The sequence below is a fragment of the Dendrobates tinctorius genome, unplaced genomic scaffold (genome assembly GCF_039654945.1).
Source record: "Dendrobates tinctorius isolate UK_male_01 unplaced genomic scaffold, ASM3965494v1 ptg000086l, whole genome shotgun sequence".
Classification (NCBI taxonomy): Eukaryota; Metazoa; Chordata; class Amphibia; order Anura; family Dendrobatidae; genus Dendrobates; species Dendrobates tinctorius.
Genome location: NW_027361754.1, coordinates 27,637,442 through 27,654,696, shown reverse-complemented (window position 1 = coordinate 27,654,696; position 17,255 = coordinate 27,637,442). Strand labels below are relative to the sequence as shown.

The 17,255-nt window shown below is 45.5% G+C and overlaps 1 protein-coding gene across 7 annotated transcripts in view; it reads left to right on the top strand.

Annotated features, from left to right (window-relative positions):
* LOC141097788 (uncharacterized) overlaps positions 1–17,255 on the top strand; it is a 29,687-nt gene that overhangs the window by 5,587 nt on the left and 6,845 nt on the right. The window contains exon 1 of one of the 7 annotated variants that reach the window (XM_073585211.1): positions 5,932–5,976. The exons of 1 other annotated variant lie outside the window; for it this stretch is intronic. The gene's annotated coding sequence lies outside the window, so the exon portion shown is untranslated. Of the gene's footprint in view, positions 1–5,931; positions 6,043–9,286; positions 9,343–17,255 lie in introns of those variants that run through there. 5 more of the 7 variants (XM_073585206.1, XM_073585209.1, XM_073585213.1 and 2 more) reach the window with 5 other exon arrangements.

The following is a 17,255-nucleotide window of genomic DNA, read 5'->3' as shown; positions in this document are numbered from 1 at the left end:
CGGGCGTGGATGTACCATATGTGTATCTTGGGGTGGTTGTACCATATGTGTTACTCGGGCGTGGATGTACCAGAAGTACAGTATAAATCGGGGGTGGATGCATTATATGTGTAACTTGTGGGGCAGATGTACCATACATGTAACTGGAGTGAGTAAGTACCACATGTTAATGAGGTGTTACATACTAAATATGCAACTTGAGTCTGACATATCATATGTATAACTGAGGGTCGGATGTACCATATGTGTAATTCAGGGGTGGACGTACCATATGTGTAATCAGGGGTGGATGTGCTATATGTGTGACTCTTGGGTGGATGTACCATATGTGTAATCAGGGGTGGATGTGCTATATGTGTGACTCTTGGGTGGATGTACCATATGTGTAATCAGGGGTGGATGTGCTATATGTGTGACTCTTGGGTGGATGTGCTATATGTGTGACTTCGCGGTGGATGTATCATATGTGTAACTCGGGGGTAGATGTACCATATGTGTATCTTGGGGTGGTTGTACCATATGTGTAACTCGGGGGTAGATGTACCATATGTGTATCTTGGGGTGGTTGTACCATATGTGTAACTCGGGGGTGGATGTACCATATGTGTATCTTGGGGTGGTTGTACCATATGTGTAACTCGGGGGTAGATGTACCATATGTGTATCTTGGGGTGGTTGTACCATATGTGTAACTCGGGGGTGGATGTACCATATGTGTATCTTGGAGTGGTTGTACCATATGTGTAACTCGGGGGTAGATGTACCATATGTGTATCTTGGGGTGGTTGTACCATATGTGTAACTCGGGGGTAGATGTACCATATGTGTATCTTGGGGTGGTTGTACCATATGTGTTACTCGGGCGTGGATGTACCAGAAGTACAGTATAAATCGGGGGTGGATGCATTATATGTGTAACTTGTGGGGCAGATGTACCATACATGTAACTGGAGTGAGTAAGTACCACATGTTAATGAGGTGTTACATACTAAATATGCAACTTGAGTCTGACATATCATATGTATAACTGAGGGTCGGATGTACCATATGTGTAATTCAGGGGTGGACGTACCATATGTGTAATCAGGGGTGGATGTGCTTATATGTGTGACTCTTGGGTGGATGTACCATATGTGTAATCAGGGGTGGATGTGCTATATGTGTGACTCTTGGGTGGATGTGCTATATGTGTGACTTCGCGGTGGATGTACCATATGTGTAACTCGGGGGTAGATGTACCATATGTGTATCTTGGGGTGGTTGTACCATATGTGTAACTCGGGGGTAGATGTACCATATGTGTATCTTGGGGTGGTTGTACCATATGTGTAACTCGGGGGTGGATGTACCATATGTGTATCTTGGGGTGGTTGTACCATATGTGTAACTCGGGGGTAGATGTACCATATGTGTATCTTGGGGTGGTTGTACCATATGTGTAACTCGGGGGTGGATGTACCATATGTGTATCTTGGGGTGGTTGTACCATATGTGTAACTCGGGGGTAGATGTACCATATGTGTATCTTGGGGTGGTTGTACCATATGTGTAACTCGGGGGTGGATGTACCATATGTGTATCTTGGGGTGGTTGTACCATATGTGTAACTCGGGGGTGGATGTACCATATGTGTAACTCGGGGGTGGATGTACCATATGTGTATCTTGGGGTGGTTGTACCATATGTGTAACTCGGGGGTGGATGTACCATATGTGTATCTTGGGGTGGTTGTACCATATGTGTAACTCGGGGGTGGATGTACCATATGTGTATCTTGGGGTGGTTGTACCATATGTGTAACTCGGGGGTGGATGTACCATATGTGTATCTTGGGGTGGTTGTACCATATGTGTAACTCGGGGGTAGATGTACCATATGTGTATCTTGGGGTGGTTGTACCATATGTGTAACTCGGGGGTGGATGTACCATATGTGTATCTTGGGGTGGTTGTACCATATGTGTAACTCGGGGGTGGATGTACCATATGTGTATCTTGGGGTGGTTGTACCATATGTGTAACTCGGGGGTGGATGTACCATATGTGTATCTTGGGGTGGTTGTACCATATGTGTAACTCGGGGGTGGATGTACCATATGTGTATCTTGGGGTGGTTGTACCATATGTGTAACTCGGGGGTGGATGTACCATATGTGTATCTTGGGGTGGTTGTACCATATGTGTTACTCGGGCGTGGATGTACCAGAAGTACAGTATAAATCGGGGGTGGATGCATTATATGTGTAACTTGTGGGGCAGATGTACCATAAATGTAACTCTTGACAATATCAGATGCTTGGAATAGTGACGGAGGCTCAGCGATGGACCTGAGGAGGGCAAGTGAAGTAGTTTCTTTTTTTTTTTTTTTTGCAACAACTCTCAGCTGAGAGAAAAGTTTTTAGAAACCAGAAGACCCCTATAATGATACTGAGGAATTTTACATATTCCTATTTTTGTATATTTTTGTATATAGCTACCCATAACTATCTTCTGTCCAAGCTATGGGGCCAGAAAGAGGATAATTATATTAAGGCTGCTTTACAAACCACAGTTTGTCATACCTGATAGAAACAAGAGGAACAATGATGAAACCAGGAGTCTCATGATCAGAATTTATCTTACATCTGCGGAAAAGACAAAAACATGATGAGGAAAACCTCATACTAAAGCCTATAGATATACTGCAGATACAGGGAGATATATGTATGCTGGAACTGGTCACAGCTGTTGTCGGACATTTATGCCTTTGGAAACTTTTCTGGATCCGTACCCTAAAAGAGATGTCCTGCGCCTCCTACGTATTACGGGGAAAGAAAATCTGCTGCTTTGACGACCGCTCCTAATTAATAGATTTTCTTAAGTTGCCTACACAATTATATTTAGTACTACAAGGGTCACATTTTTAACTCTTTAGCACCTGGAAAAAAAGCAAAAACTGTATCTCTTACCCACCATAAAACTTTCTATAATTCTGGAGCAATGCAAACATCATCTTACCTGTCAGAGACGAATCAATTCCATGACGGGGTCTTTGTCTCCAGCTTTTTATAGGCGGTCATCTAGACACCCACTGTTAGATTGGGCACGTGCCCAACTGGAGAGCTGGCAGGACAGTTGGGTCGCCCTCCCAGGGCCGTGGGGTACTCGGTACCGGGCCCGATGAGCTTCAATGGGAGATGTCACGGCAGCTGGGACCCGGCCCGTGGCCCTGGGCGCCCATTGTAAAAAGGGGGGGAATGTTCAGTGTGCTTATGATGATTAGGATGAATGAGTCGTGACGCCACCTGTGGTGTTTGGCAATGAAGATGTTAAGCCGACGCTGCAGACATATCCTCTGGGACAGATGGTGTGGTGCAGCAGTGATGTTATAGCCCTCCACAGGCAGGGCTGTAGTCCCAGGGCAGAGTAGGTGAAGTGACACTTAGATGGTGTAGTGTCGGGCAGGATGACACAGGAATAAGTGGATGACACCAGGGCATGTAGTTCCAAAGGTTTACTCACAGTCTGTTGTGGCACAAGAGCCCGCATCCGTGCCGTGTCCTCTGGGTCAGGGGCTCAGCCAACCTCCAGGCAAGATGAAGTACCCTTTCCAACACTCCGCCAACATATGTACCTTTTCTGAACGTCTCCCTCTTAGCGCCTTTAGTGAAGTACTTACAATACTGAGTTACACTGGAGTTCCTCCTGTCAGATGTTCCTATGAACTCTACTTGTACGGCAGACAGCTGTAGCCTGCTTCAGGGACTCCTTACTACCTAGTCCCGGCTCACTATAGATGCTGTTGTGCCCCCAAGTCTTGTGTGGGAATAAAGCGGTGACAACTTATATTCCTCCGGTGTCTGCTGCAGGACCATTAGTATCCATACAACCTAGGGGAACGGACCCCGGACTTGCGCTTAGAACTTGGGAAGGGTTCTCCTCTAACCCTAATCCTTAGTTCTCCTCACGTTCCGTACTAATCCTTTCCTTCTTATGGAGAGTCAGGCTTTCTATCAAAGTTCCTTTCCTGTGCCAGCGGACCCAGGTCACTGAGGTCGGCTGCAGCACTTCCTTCATCCATCCCACTCAGGGGATCTTCTCGCACAGACTGACCTCGTCAGCATCCTGTGACAAACTGACTGAATCCTAAACCCTTCCCGCTCTTTTGTGCAAAACTAAACTCCACCCGCCTCCCAGCACACTTCGTGTTCCAAGCAGGGAGCCACCAAAGGGTGCTTTGCTACACTACTATGCTGTGTGGGATGCAGGTGTTGGAGTGTGGTCAGGTGTCTCCACCTTACCTGAATGGTGGGGCACCACACCTCAGGAGGAGGTGCAGTACCTCTGTGGCGACTGAACCCCCAGGGGCGCCACAAAGTCCTAACGATTACAAAAGGTAAATACTTAGCAGAGTTAATATCAGGTCCGGTTTTGGAGTTTTATGTAATAAACATGGAATACGGCGTATACATCTTCGAAAGGATTGAGAAGGAGAGGAAAGATGCTTTTATATAGATATTGGATGTTTAACTTAAATGGGGTGCTCCACCAGACAGGTGATGATTGCCAAATTGGTGGGGAACGGTACATGCTATGGCACATAGATTCTCTCTTCGATACTCTCCTCTCAGGTCTTGCTCTACACAGAATACTAAAATAACCATAAACCTCTTCCCAACATCCACTGTACATGGACGGCGCGTTTTGGGTGCAGGTTCATATCTGAGCTAACACTACTTTTGACGGGGGGCGGCTCTATTGTACAGCTAGCATCTGCTGTTAACAGAACAGGTAATAACTACCAGATCAGTGGGAAACAGTACACACCAGGGCACATGCATTCTCTCTTCGATACTCTCCTTTCGGGTCCTGTACTACACAGAATACTAAAATAACCAAAACCTCTTCCCAACATCCACCATACATGGATGGCGCATTTCGGGTGTGGGTTCAAATCTGAGCTAACTCCACTTTTGACGGGTGGCAGCTGTATTCTACAGCCAGCATCTGCCATAATAGCAGCTAGCACCGAACGTTGTAGTTTAACCCTTTAAATGTCACTGTCAATCACTGTCCGCAGTACTTAAGTGAGGTAATCAGAGTTGCTCACCGATTCGGATACCCGAGGCCGAATTGTGCCCATGCGGTGCAATTGGCAGTTGGAATCTTTCCGCAGATCCCCATGGTTGCCATCTATGTGTGTCTATGAAGTCAAGCTTGTAGCTAAACAAAAAGTATTTCCACAGCTCCATTGAAGGAATAATAAAAAATAAAAGTTACAGGTCGCAAAAGATGTGACCGCTCACTATCGACCATTTAGTGACGTACCAGCGATCCTTACAAGGTCGTATCGTTGTCGGGATCGCTGGTGCGTCGTGTTGTGTAACGGTACATTTAGGCAGTGTGAGGTAGCGCTGTTATTCGGGTAGGGGATACTCGCTCAGCAGCCACAAAATCAGATCCGGCACAGATTTTCCATAAAGCAAGCATAATCCATGCGGTTTATTCAACATCATAAACCCACAGCAGCAACAAAACTTCATATAAACAGCAGAGCGTCCATGGCAGAGTTTCACTCTGTAAAACCTGTGTTCACACATGTTGTACAATGTTAAGCATACAGGCTCTCTTAGCCTCACTTATCTCACCCACGTCCGGGTTTCCTCGTGGCTGCTTCAGCTTACTGCAGATGTTCATTCCCTCCCCTGGGAACTCTCAGACACGTGCAGCCATTCACCACAGCCACTTCACAGGCTGTTAGCCAGGAAGCTCCATCTCAGAGGGACCTTCCACACTGGACCAATCGGGTCCCAGCATTCACCCCCTGTGCGTGTGCACACAGCCTAAGACGCACCCCCCACTTTCCCCCAAAATTGTGGGTGTGGGAAAAATTTGAGTGTGGGTGTACCATAAATGTAAATTGGGGGTGGATGTATCCTATGTGTAACTTGGGGCGGAGTTACCATATGTGTTACTTGCTGGTGGATGTATCATATGCGTAAGTCGGGTGACACATCATATATGTACCTGTGGGGTGGATGTACCATACATGTAACTGGAGTGAGTAAGTACCACATGTTAATGAGGTGTTACATACCAAATATGCAACTTGAGGCTGACATATCATATGTATAACTGAGGGTTGGATGTACCATATGTGTAATTCAGGGGTGGACGTACCATATGTGTAATCAGGGGTGGACGTACCATATGTGTAATCAGGGGTGGACGTACCATATGTGTAATCAGGGGTGGACGTACCATATGTGTAATCAGGGGTGGATGTGCTATATGTGTGACTCTTGGGTGGATGTGCTATATGTGTGACTTTGCGGTGGATGAACCATATGTGTAACTCGGGGGTAGATGTACCATATGTGTATCTTGGGGTGGTTGTACCATATGTGTAACTCGGGGGTGGATGTACCATATGTGTATCTTGGGGTGGTTGTACCATATGTGTAACTCGGGGGTGGATGTACCATATGTGTATCTTGGGGTGGTTGTACCATATGTGTAACTCGGGGGTGGATGTACCATATGTGTATCTTGGGGTGGTTGTACCATATGTGTAACTCGGGGGTGGATGTACCATATGTGTATCTTGGGGTGGTTGTACCATATGTGTTACTCGGGCGTGGATGTACCAGAAGTACAGTATAAATCGGGGGTGGATGCATTATATGTGTAACTTGTGGGGCAGATGTACCATACATGTAACTGGAGTGAGTAAGTACCACATGTTAATGAGGTGTTACATACCAAATATGCAACTTGAGGCTGACATATCATATGTATAACTGAGGGTCGGATGTACCATATGTGTAATTCAGGGGTGGACGTACCATATGTGTAATCAGGGGTGGATGTGCTATATGTGTGACTCTTGGGTGGATGTACCATAAGTGTAATCAGGGGTGGATGTGCTATATGTGTGACTCTTGGGTGGATGTACCATATGTGTAATCAGGGGTGGATGTGCTATATGTGTGACTCTTGGGTGGATGTACCATATGTGTAATCGGGTGGATGTGCGATACGTGTGACTCTTGGGTGGATGTACCATATGAGTAATCAGGGGTGGATGTGCTATATGTGTGACTCTTGGGTGGATGTGCTATATGTGTGACTTCGCGGTGGACGTACCATATGTGTAATCAGGGGTGGATGTGCTATATGTGTGACTCTTGGGTGGATGTACCATATGTGTAATCAGGGGTGGATGTGCTATATGTGTGACTCTTGGGTGGATGTACCATATGAGTAATCAGGGGTGGATGTGCTATATGTGTGACTCTTGGGTGGATGTGCTATATGTGTGACTTCGCGGTGGATGTACCATATGTGTAACTCGGGGGTAGATGTACCATATGTGTATCTTGGGGTGGTTGTACCATATGTGTTACTCGGGCGTGGATGTACCAGAAGTACAGTATAAATCGGGGGTGGATGCATTATATGTGTAACTTGTGGGGCAGATGTACCATACATGTAACTGGAGTGAGTAAGTACCACATGTTAATGAGGTGTTACATACCAAATATGCAACTTGAGGCTGACATATCATATGTATAACTGAGGGTCGGATGTACCATATGTGTAATTCAGGGGTGGACGTACCATATGTGTAATCAGGGGTGGATGTGCTATATGTGTGACTCTTGGGTGGATGTACCATATGTGTAATCAGGGGTGGATGTGCTATATGTGTGACTCTTGGGTGGATATACCATATGTGTAATCAGGGGTGGATGTGCTATATGTGTGACTCTTGGGTGGATGTGCTATATGTGTGACTTCGCGGTGGATGTACCATATGTGTAACTCGGGGGTAGATGTACCATATGTGTATCTTGGGGTGGTTGTACCATATGTGTTACTCGGGCGTGGATGTACCAGAAGTACAGTATAAATCGGGGGTGGATGCATTATATGTGTAACTTGTGGGGCAGATGTACCATACATGTAACTGGAGTGAGTAAGTACCACATGTTAATGAGGTGTTACATACCAAATATGCAACTTGAGGCTGACATATCATATGTATAACTGAGGGTCGGATGTACCATATGTGTAATTCAGGGGTGGACGTACCATATGTGTAATCAGGGGTGGATGTGCTATATGTGTGACTCTTGGGTGGATGTACCATATGTGTAATCGGGTGGATGTGCTATACGTGTGACTCTTGGGTGGATGTACCATATGAGTAATCAGGGGTGGATGTGCTATATGTGTGACTCTTGGGTGGATGTGCTATATGTGTGACTTCGCGGTGGATGTACCATATGTGTAACTCGGGGGTAGATGTACCATATGTGTATCTTGGGGTGGTTGTACCATATGTGTAACTCGGGGGTAGATGTACCATATGTGTATCTTGGGGTGGTTGTACCATATGTGTTACTCGGGCGTGGATGTACCAGAAGTACAGTATAAATCGGGGGTGGATGCATTATATGTGTAACTTTTGGGGCAGATGTACCATACATGTAACTGGAGTGAGTAAGTACCACATGTTAATGAGGTGTTACATACTAAATATGCAACTTGAGTCTGACATATCATATGTATAACTGAGGGTCGGATGTACCATATGTGTAATTCAGGGGTGGACGTACCATATGTGTAATCAGGGGTGGATGTGCTATATGTGTGACTCTTGGGTGGATGTACCATATGTGTAATCAGGGGTGGATGTGCTATATGTGTGACTCTTGGGTGGATGTACCATATGTGTAATCAGGGGTGGATGTGCTATATGTGTGACTCTTGGGTGGATGTGCTATATGTGTGACTTCGCGGTGGATGTGTCATATGTGTAACTCGGGGGTAGATGTACCATATGTGTATCTTGGGGTGGTTGTACCATATGTGTAACTCGGGGGTAGATGTACCATATGTGTATCTTGGGGTGGTTGTACCATATGTGTAACTCGGGGGTGGATGTACCATATGTGTATCTTGGGGTGGTTGTACCATATGTGTAACTCGGGGGTAGATGTACCATATGTGTATCTTGGGGTGGTTGTACCATATGTGTAACTCGGGGGTGGATGTACCATATGTGTATCTTGGGGTGGTTGTACCATATGTGTAACTCGGGGGTAGATGTACCATATGTGTATCTTGGGGTGGTTGTACCATATGTGTAACTCGGGGGTAGATGTACCATATGTGTATCTTGGGGTGGTTGTACCATATGTGTAACTCGGGGGTAGATGTACCATATGTGTATCTTGGGGTGGTTGTACCATATGTGTTACTCGGGCGTGGATGTACCAGAAGTACAGTATAAATCGGGGGTGGATGCATTATATGTGTAACTTGTGGGGCAGATGTACCATACATGTAACTGGAGTGAGTAAGTACCACATGTTAATGAGGTGTTACATACTAAATATGCAACTTGAGTCTGACATATCATATGTATAACTGAGGGTCGGATGTACCATATGTGTAATTCAGGGGTGGACGTACCATATGTGTAATCAGGGGTGGATGTGCTATATGTGTGACTCTTGGGTGGATGTACCATATGTGTAATCAGGGGTGGATGTGCTATATGTGTGACTCTTGGGTGGATGTGCTATATGTGTGACTTCGCGGTGGATGTACCATATGTGTAACTCGGGGGTAGATGTACCATATGTGTATCTTGGGGTGGTTGTACCATATGTGTAACTCGGGGGTAGATGTACCATATGTGTATCTTGGGGTGGTTGTACCATATGTGTAACTCGGGGGTGGATGTACCATATGTGTATCTTGGGGTGGTTGTACCATATGTGTAACTCGGGGGTAGATGTACCATATGTGTATCTTGGGGTGGTTGTACCATATGTGTAACTCGGGGGTGGATGTACCATATGTGTATCTTGGGGTGGTTGTACCATATGTGTAACTCGGGGGTAGATGTACCATATGTGTATCTTGGGGTGGTTGTACCATATGTGTAACTCGGGGGTGGATGTACCATATGTGTATCTTGGGGTGGTTGTACCATATGTGTAACTCGGGGGTGGATGTACCATATGTGTATCTTGGGGTGGTTGTACCATATGTGTAACTCGGGGGTGGATGTACCATATGTGTATCTTGGGGTGGTTGTACCATATGTGTAACTCGGGGGTGGATGTACCATATGTGTATCTTGGGGTGGATGTACCATATGTGTATCTTGGGGTGGTTGTACCATATGTGTAACTCGGGGGTGGATGTACCATATGTGTATCTTGGGGTGGTTGTACCATATGTGTTACTCGGGCGTGGATGTACCAGAAGTACAGTATAAATCGGGGGTGGATGCATTATATGTGTAACTTGTGGGGCAGATGTACCATAAATGTAACTCTTGACAATATCAGATGCTTGGAATAGTGACGGAGGCTCAGCGATGGACCTGAGGAGGGCAAGTGAAGTAGTTTCTTTTTTTTTTTTTTTTGCAACAACTCTCAGCTGAGAGAAAAGTTTTTAGAAACCAGAAGACCCCTATAATGATACTGAGGAATTTTACATATTCCTATTTTTGTATATTTTTGGATATAGCTACCCATAACTATCTTCTGTCCAAGCTATGGGGCCAGAAAGAGGATAATTATATTAAGGCTGCTTTACAAACCACAGTTTGTCATACCTGATAGAAACAAGAGGAACAATGATGAAACCAGGAGTCTCATGATCAGAATTTATCTTACATCTGCGGAAAAGACAAAAACATGATGAGGAAAACCTCATACTAAAGCCTATAGATATACTGCAGATACAGGGAGATATATGTATGCTGGAACTGGTCACAGCTGTTGTCGGACATTTATGCCTTTGGAAACTTTTCTGGATCCGTACCCTAAAAGAGATGTCCTGCGCCTCCTACGTATTACGGGGAAAGAAAATCTGCTGCTTTGACGACCGCTCCTAATTAATAGATTTTCTTAAGTTGCCTACACAATTATATTTAGTACTACAAGGGTCACATTTTTAACTCTTTAGCACCTGGAAAAAAAGCAAAAACTGTATCTCTTACCCACCATAAAACTTTCTATAATTCTGGAGCAATGCAAACATCATCTTACCTGTCAGAGACGAATCAATTCCATGACGGGGTCTTTGTCTCCAGCTTTTTATAGGCGGTCATCTAGACACCCACTGTTAGATTGGGCACGTGCCCAACTGGAGAGCTGGCAGGACAGTTGGGTCGCCCTCCCAGGGCCGTGGGGTACTCGGTACCGGGCCCGATGAGCTTCAATGGGAGATGTCACGGCAGCTGGGACCCGGCCCGTGGCCCTGGGCGCCCATTGTAAAAAGGGGGGGAATGTTCAGTGTGCTTATGATGATTAGGATGAATGAGTCGTGACGCCACCTGTGGTGTTTGGCAATGAAGATGTTAAGCCGACGCTGCAGACATATCCTCTGGGACAGATGGTGTGGTGCAGCAGTGATGTTATAGCCCTCCACAGGCAGGGCTGTAGTCCCAGGGCAGAGTAGGTGAAGTGACACTTAGATGGTGTAGTGTCGGGCGCAGGTGATATAGCAGTGCCGGGCAGGATGACACAGGAATAAGTGGATGACACCAGGGCATGTAGTTCCAAAGGTTTACTCACAGTCTGTTGTGGCACAAGAGCCCGCATCCGTGCCGTGTCCTCTGGGTCAGGGGCTCAGCCAACCTCCAGGCAAGATGAAGTACCCTTTCCAACACTCCGCCAACATATGTGCCTTTTCTGAACGTCTCCCTCTTAGCGCCTTTAGTGAAGTACTTACAATACTGAGTTACACTGGAGTTCCTCCTGTCAGATGTTCCTATGAACTCTACTTGTACGGCAGACAGCTGTAGCCTGCTTCAGGGACTCCTTACTACCTAGTCCCGGCTCACTATAGATGCTGTTGTGCCCCCAAGTCTTGTGTGGGAATAAAGCGGTGACAACTTATATTCCTCCGGTGTCTGCTGCAGGACCATTAGTATCCATACAACCTAGGGGAACGGACCCCGGACTTGCGCTTAGAACTTGGGAAGGGTTCTCCTCTAACCCTAATCCTTAGTTCTCCTCACGTTCCGTACTAATCCTTTCCTTCTTATGGAGAGTCAGGCTTTCTATCAAAGTTCCTTTCCTGTGCCAGCGGACCCAGGTCACTGAGGTCGGCTGCAGCACTTCCTTCATCCATCCCACTCAGGGGATCTTCTCGCACAGACTGACCTCGTCAGCATCCTGTGACAAACTGACTGAATCCTAAACCCTTCCCGCTCTTTTGTGCAAAACTAAACTCCACCCGCCTCCCAGCACACTTCGTGTTCCAAGCAGGGAGCCACCAAAGGGTGCTTTGCTACACTACTATGCTGTGTGGGATGCAGGTGTTGGAGTGTGGTCAGGTGTCTCCACCTTACCTGAATGGTGGGGCACCACACCTCAGGAGGAGGTGCAGTACCTCTGTGGCGACTGAACCCCCAGGGGCGCCACAAAGTCCTAACGATTACAAAAGGTAAATACTTAGCAGAGTTAATATCAGGTCCGGTTTTGGAGTTTTATGTAATAAACATGGAATACGGCGTATACATCTTCGAAAGGATTGAGAAGGAGAGGAAAGATGCTTTTATATAGATATTGGATGTTTAACTTAAATGGGGTGCTCCACCAGACAGGTGATGATTGCCAAATTGGTGGGGAACGGTACATGCTATGGCACATAGATTCTCTCTTCGATACTCTCCTCTCAGGTCTTGCTCTACACAGAATACTAAAATAACCATAAACCTCTTCCCAACATCCACTGTACATGGACGGCGCGTTTTGGGTGCAGGTTCATATCTGAGCTAACACTACTTTTGACGGGGGGCGGCTCTATTGTACAGCTAGCATCTGCTGTTAACAGAACAGGTAATAACTACCAGATCAGTGGGAAACAGTACACACCAGGGCACATGCATTCTCTCTTCGATACTCTCCTTTCGGGTCCTGTACTACACAGAATACTAAAATAACCAAAACCTCTTCCCAACATCCACCATACATGGATGGCGCATTTCGGGTGTGGGTCCAAATCTGAGCTAACTCCACTTTTGACGGGTGGCAGCTGTATTCTACAGCCAGCATCTGCCATAATAGCAGCTAGCACCGAACGTTGTAGTTTAACCCTTTAAATGTCACTGTCAATCACTGTCCGCAGTACTTAAGTGAGGTAATCAGAGTTGCTCACCGATTCGGATACCCGAGGCCGAATTGTGCCCATGCGGTGCAATTGGCAGTTGGAATCTTTCCGCAGATCCCCATGGTTGCCATCTATGTGTGTCTATGAAGTCAAGCTTGTAGCTAAACAAAAAGTATTTCCACAGCTCCATTGAAGGAATAATAAAAAATAAAAGTTACAGGTCGCAAAAGATGTGACCGCTCACTATCGACCATTTAGTGACGTACCAGCGATCCTTACAAGGTCGTATCGTTGTCGGGATCGCTGGTGCGTCGTGTTGTGTAACGGTACATTTAGGCAGTGTGAGGTAGCGCTGTTATTCGGGTAGGGGATACTCGCTCAGCAGCCACAAAATCAGATCCGGCACAGATTTTCCATAAAGCAAGCATAATCCATGCGGTTTATTCAACATCATAAACCCACAGCAGCAACAAAACTTCATATAAACAGCAGAGCGTCCATGGCAGAGTTTCACTCTGTAAAACCTGTGTTCACACATGTTGTACAATGTTAAGCATACAGGCTCTCTTAGCCTCACTTATCTCACCCACGTCCGGGTTTCCTCGTGGCTGCTTCAGCTTACTGCAGATGTTCATTCCCTCCCCTGGGAACTCTCAGACACGTGCAGCCATTCACCACAGCCACTTCACAGGCTGTTAGCCAGGAAGCTCCATCTCAGAGGGACCTTCCACACTGGACCAATCGGGTCCCAGCATTCACCCCCTGTGACTTACCCTGGCCACATTATATGGTTCATAGCCACGCCCACTGGGTCACATGACTCTGACCTCATCACAGGTCCTTCATGCATTTACACACTCTTTCCAACAGTGCTTTAAACACACCCCCTGGGTGGCTTTGTAGGTAACCAGGCCTGCCCATCTCTTTAGTTACCTGGAGACTTCTCCCTTACACATTGAAACAACACCTCAGCAATATCATTGCTGAACAACACATAAGTCTCCATCCCAAAGCCACCCACTTTGGGATACATAACGACCATTCCATATTCTGCCATTCATCCTTTCTCCTGGGACATCCACACAGCGCCCCCTAGCGAACTCAGTGGTTACTACACCACAGCAACAAAAAGACAGCTGTCAATCAGCATGACATCAGCAGTCATGCACCGTCAATAGAGCAGAGCGGAAGAATCGCCGGTAGGAGCCTTCTGTGATCTTTCTGTGCTCGCAGAGATCAGCACCAGGCACAACAGGCAGGTAGCTAGCATTTACCTGCCTATTAGTATTTAGAGTCTTAGTAAAAAGAAATTCAAATAGTCCTGAATAAACTCATATATACAATACTGACCATAGAATACCGCAGCTTCTAGAAGAGCAATTTTCAATATGTGTGGACCCAATGACATCAGTAATGGAAAAGCCATAAAAATGCATTTGGCAAAAAGAAACCTTGGTGCCATAGCTTCACAGCACTGGTGTGTGAGAAGATCCCCATGTGATGGAAGGAATGTGTCCTTGACTTGGGTTACATGAAGGAAAATGGAGGAAAAAGTATACGGTCTTAACCCCTTCACTACCAAGGGTGGTTTGCACGTTAACTACCGGGCCAATTTTTACAATTCTGACCACTGTACCTTTATGAGGTCATAACTCTGGAACGCTTCCATGGATCCCGGTGATTCTGACATTGTTTTCTCGTGACATATTGTACTTCATGTTAGTGGTAAAATTGCATTCAAATAACTTGCGTTTATTTGTGAAAAAAACGGAAATTTGGCGAAAATTTTGAAAATTTCGCAATTTTCCAACTTTGAATTTTTATGCCCTTAAATCACAGCGATACGGCACACAAAAAACTTAATACATAACATTTCCCACATGCTTACTTTACATCAGCACAATTTTGGAACCAAAATTTTTTTTTGTTAGGAAGTTATAAGGGTTAAAAATTGACCAGCGATTTCTCATTTTTGCAACACCATTTTATTTTTAGGGACCACTTCACATTTGAAGCCACTTTGAGGGGTCTATATGATAGAAAATACCCAAAAGTGACACCATTCTAAAAACTGCACCCCTTAAGATGCTTAAAACCACATTCAAGAAGTTTATTAACCCTTTAGGTGCGTCACAGGAATTTTTTGAATATTAAAAAAAAAAATGAACATTTAACTTTTTTTCACAAAAAAAATACTTCAGGTTCAATTTTCTTTATTTTACCAAGGGTAACAGGAGAAATTGGACTGCAAAAGTTATTGTGCAATTTGTCCTGAGTACGCTGATACCTGATATGTGGGGGGGAACCACTGTTTCGGCGCATGGCAGACCTCAGTAGGGAAGGAGCGCCGTTTGACTTTTTCAATGCAAAATTGGCTGGAATTCAGATCGGACGCCATGTCGCGTTTGGAGAGCCCCTGATGTACCTAAACAGTGGAAACCCCCCAAGTGACCCCATTTTGGAAACTAGACCCCCCAAGGAACTTATCTAGATATGTGGTGAGAACTTTGAACCCACAAGGGCTTCACAGAAGTTTATAACGTACAGCGGTACAATTAAAAAACCATATTTTTTCCACAAAAATGATCTTTTCACCCCCAATTTTTATTTTTCCAAGGGTAATAGGACCCTAAAAGTTATTGTGCAATTTGTCCTGAGTACGCTGATACCCCATATGTGGGTGTAAATGACTATTTGGGCGCATAGCAGAGCTCGGAAGGGAAGCTGCGCCATTTGACGTTTTTGGCTAGATTTGAGATCGGACACCATGTCGCGATTGGAAAACCCCTGATGTACCAAAACAGTGGAAACCCCCCACAAATGACACCATTTTGGAATCTAGACCCCCCAAGGAACTTATCTAGATGTGTGGTGAGAACTTTGAACCCCCAAGGGCTTCACAGAAGTTTATAACGTACAGCAGTACAATTAAAAAATCATATTTTTTCCACAAAAATGATCTTTTCACCCTCAATTCTTATTTTTCCAAAAGTAACAGGACCCTAAAAGATATTGTGCAATTTATCCTGAGTACGCTGATACCCCACATGTGGGGGTAAACCACTATTTGGGCGCATGGCAGAGCTCGGAAGGGAAGCAGCGCCATTTGACGTTTTTGGCTGGAATTGAGATCGGACACCATGTCGCGTTAGGAAAGCCCCTGATGTACCTAAACAGTGGAATTCCCCCACAGGTGACCCCATTTTGGAAACTAGACCCCCTAAGGAACTTATCTAGATGTGTGGTGAGCACTTTGAACCCCCCAGTGCTTCACTGAAGTTTATAACGTCCGGGCGTGAAAATAAAAAAAATCGTATTTTTTCCACAAACATCATCTTTTAGTCCCCATTTTTTTATTTTCCCAAGGGTAACAGGAGAAATTGGACCCCAAAAGTTGTTGTCCAATTTGTTCTGAGTACGCTGACACCCCATATGTGGGAGATAACTACTGTATGAGGACACGTCGGGGCTCGGAAGGGAAGTAGTGACGTTTTGGAATGCAGACTTTGATGGAATGGTCTGTGGGTGTCATGTTGCCTTTGGAGAGCCCCTAATGTACCTAAACAGTGGAAACCCCCCACAAATGATCCCATTTTGGAATCTAGACCCCCTGAGGAACTTATCTAGATGTGTGGTGAGCACTTTGAACCCCCAAGGGCTTCACAGAAGTTTATAATGCCCAGGCATGAAAATAAAAAAATCGTATTTTTTCCACAAACATGATCAATTAGTCCCCAATTTTTTTATTTTCCCAAGGGTAACAGGAGAAATTGGACCCCAAAAGTTGTTGTCCAATTTGTCCTGAGTACGCTGATACCTCATATGTGGGAGGAAACTACTGTATGGGCACACGTCGGGGCTCGGAAGGGAAGTAGTGACGTTTTGGAATGCAGACTGATGGATTGGTCTGCGGGTGTCATGTGCGTTTGGAGAGCCCCTGATGTACGTAAACTATTGAAACTCCCCACAAGTGACCCCATTTTGGAAACTAGACCCCCCACGGAGCTTATCTAGATGTGTGGAGAGCACTTTGAACCCCCAAGTGCTTCACAGAAGTTTATAACGCCTGGGCGTGAAAATGAAAAAAAACATTTTTTTCCGCAAAATTATATTTTTGCCCCCAATTTTTTATTTTCC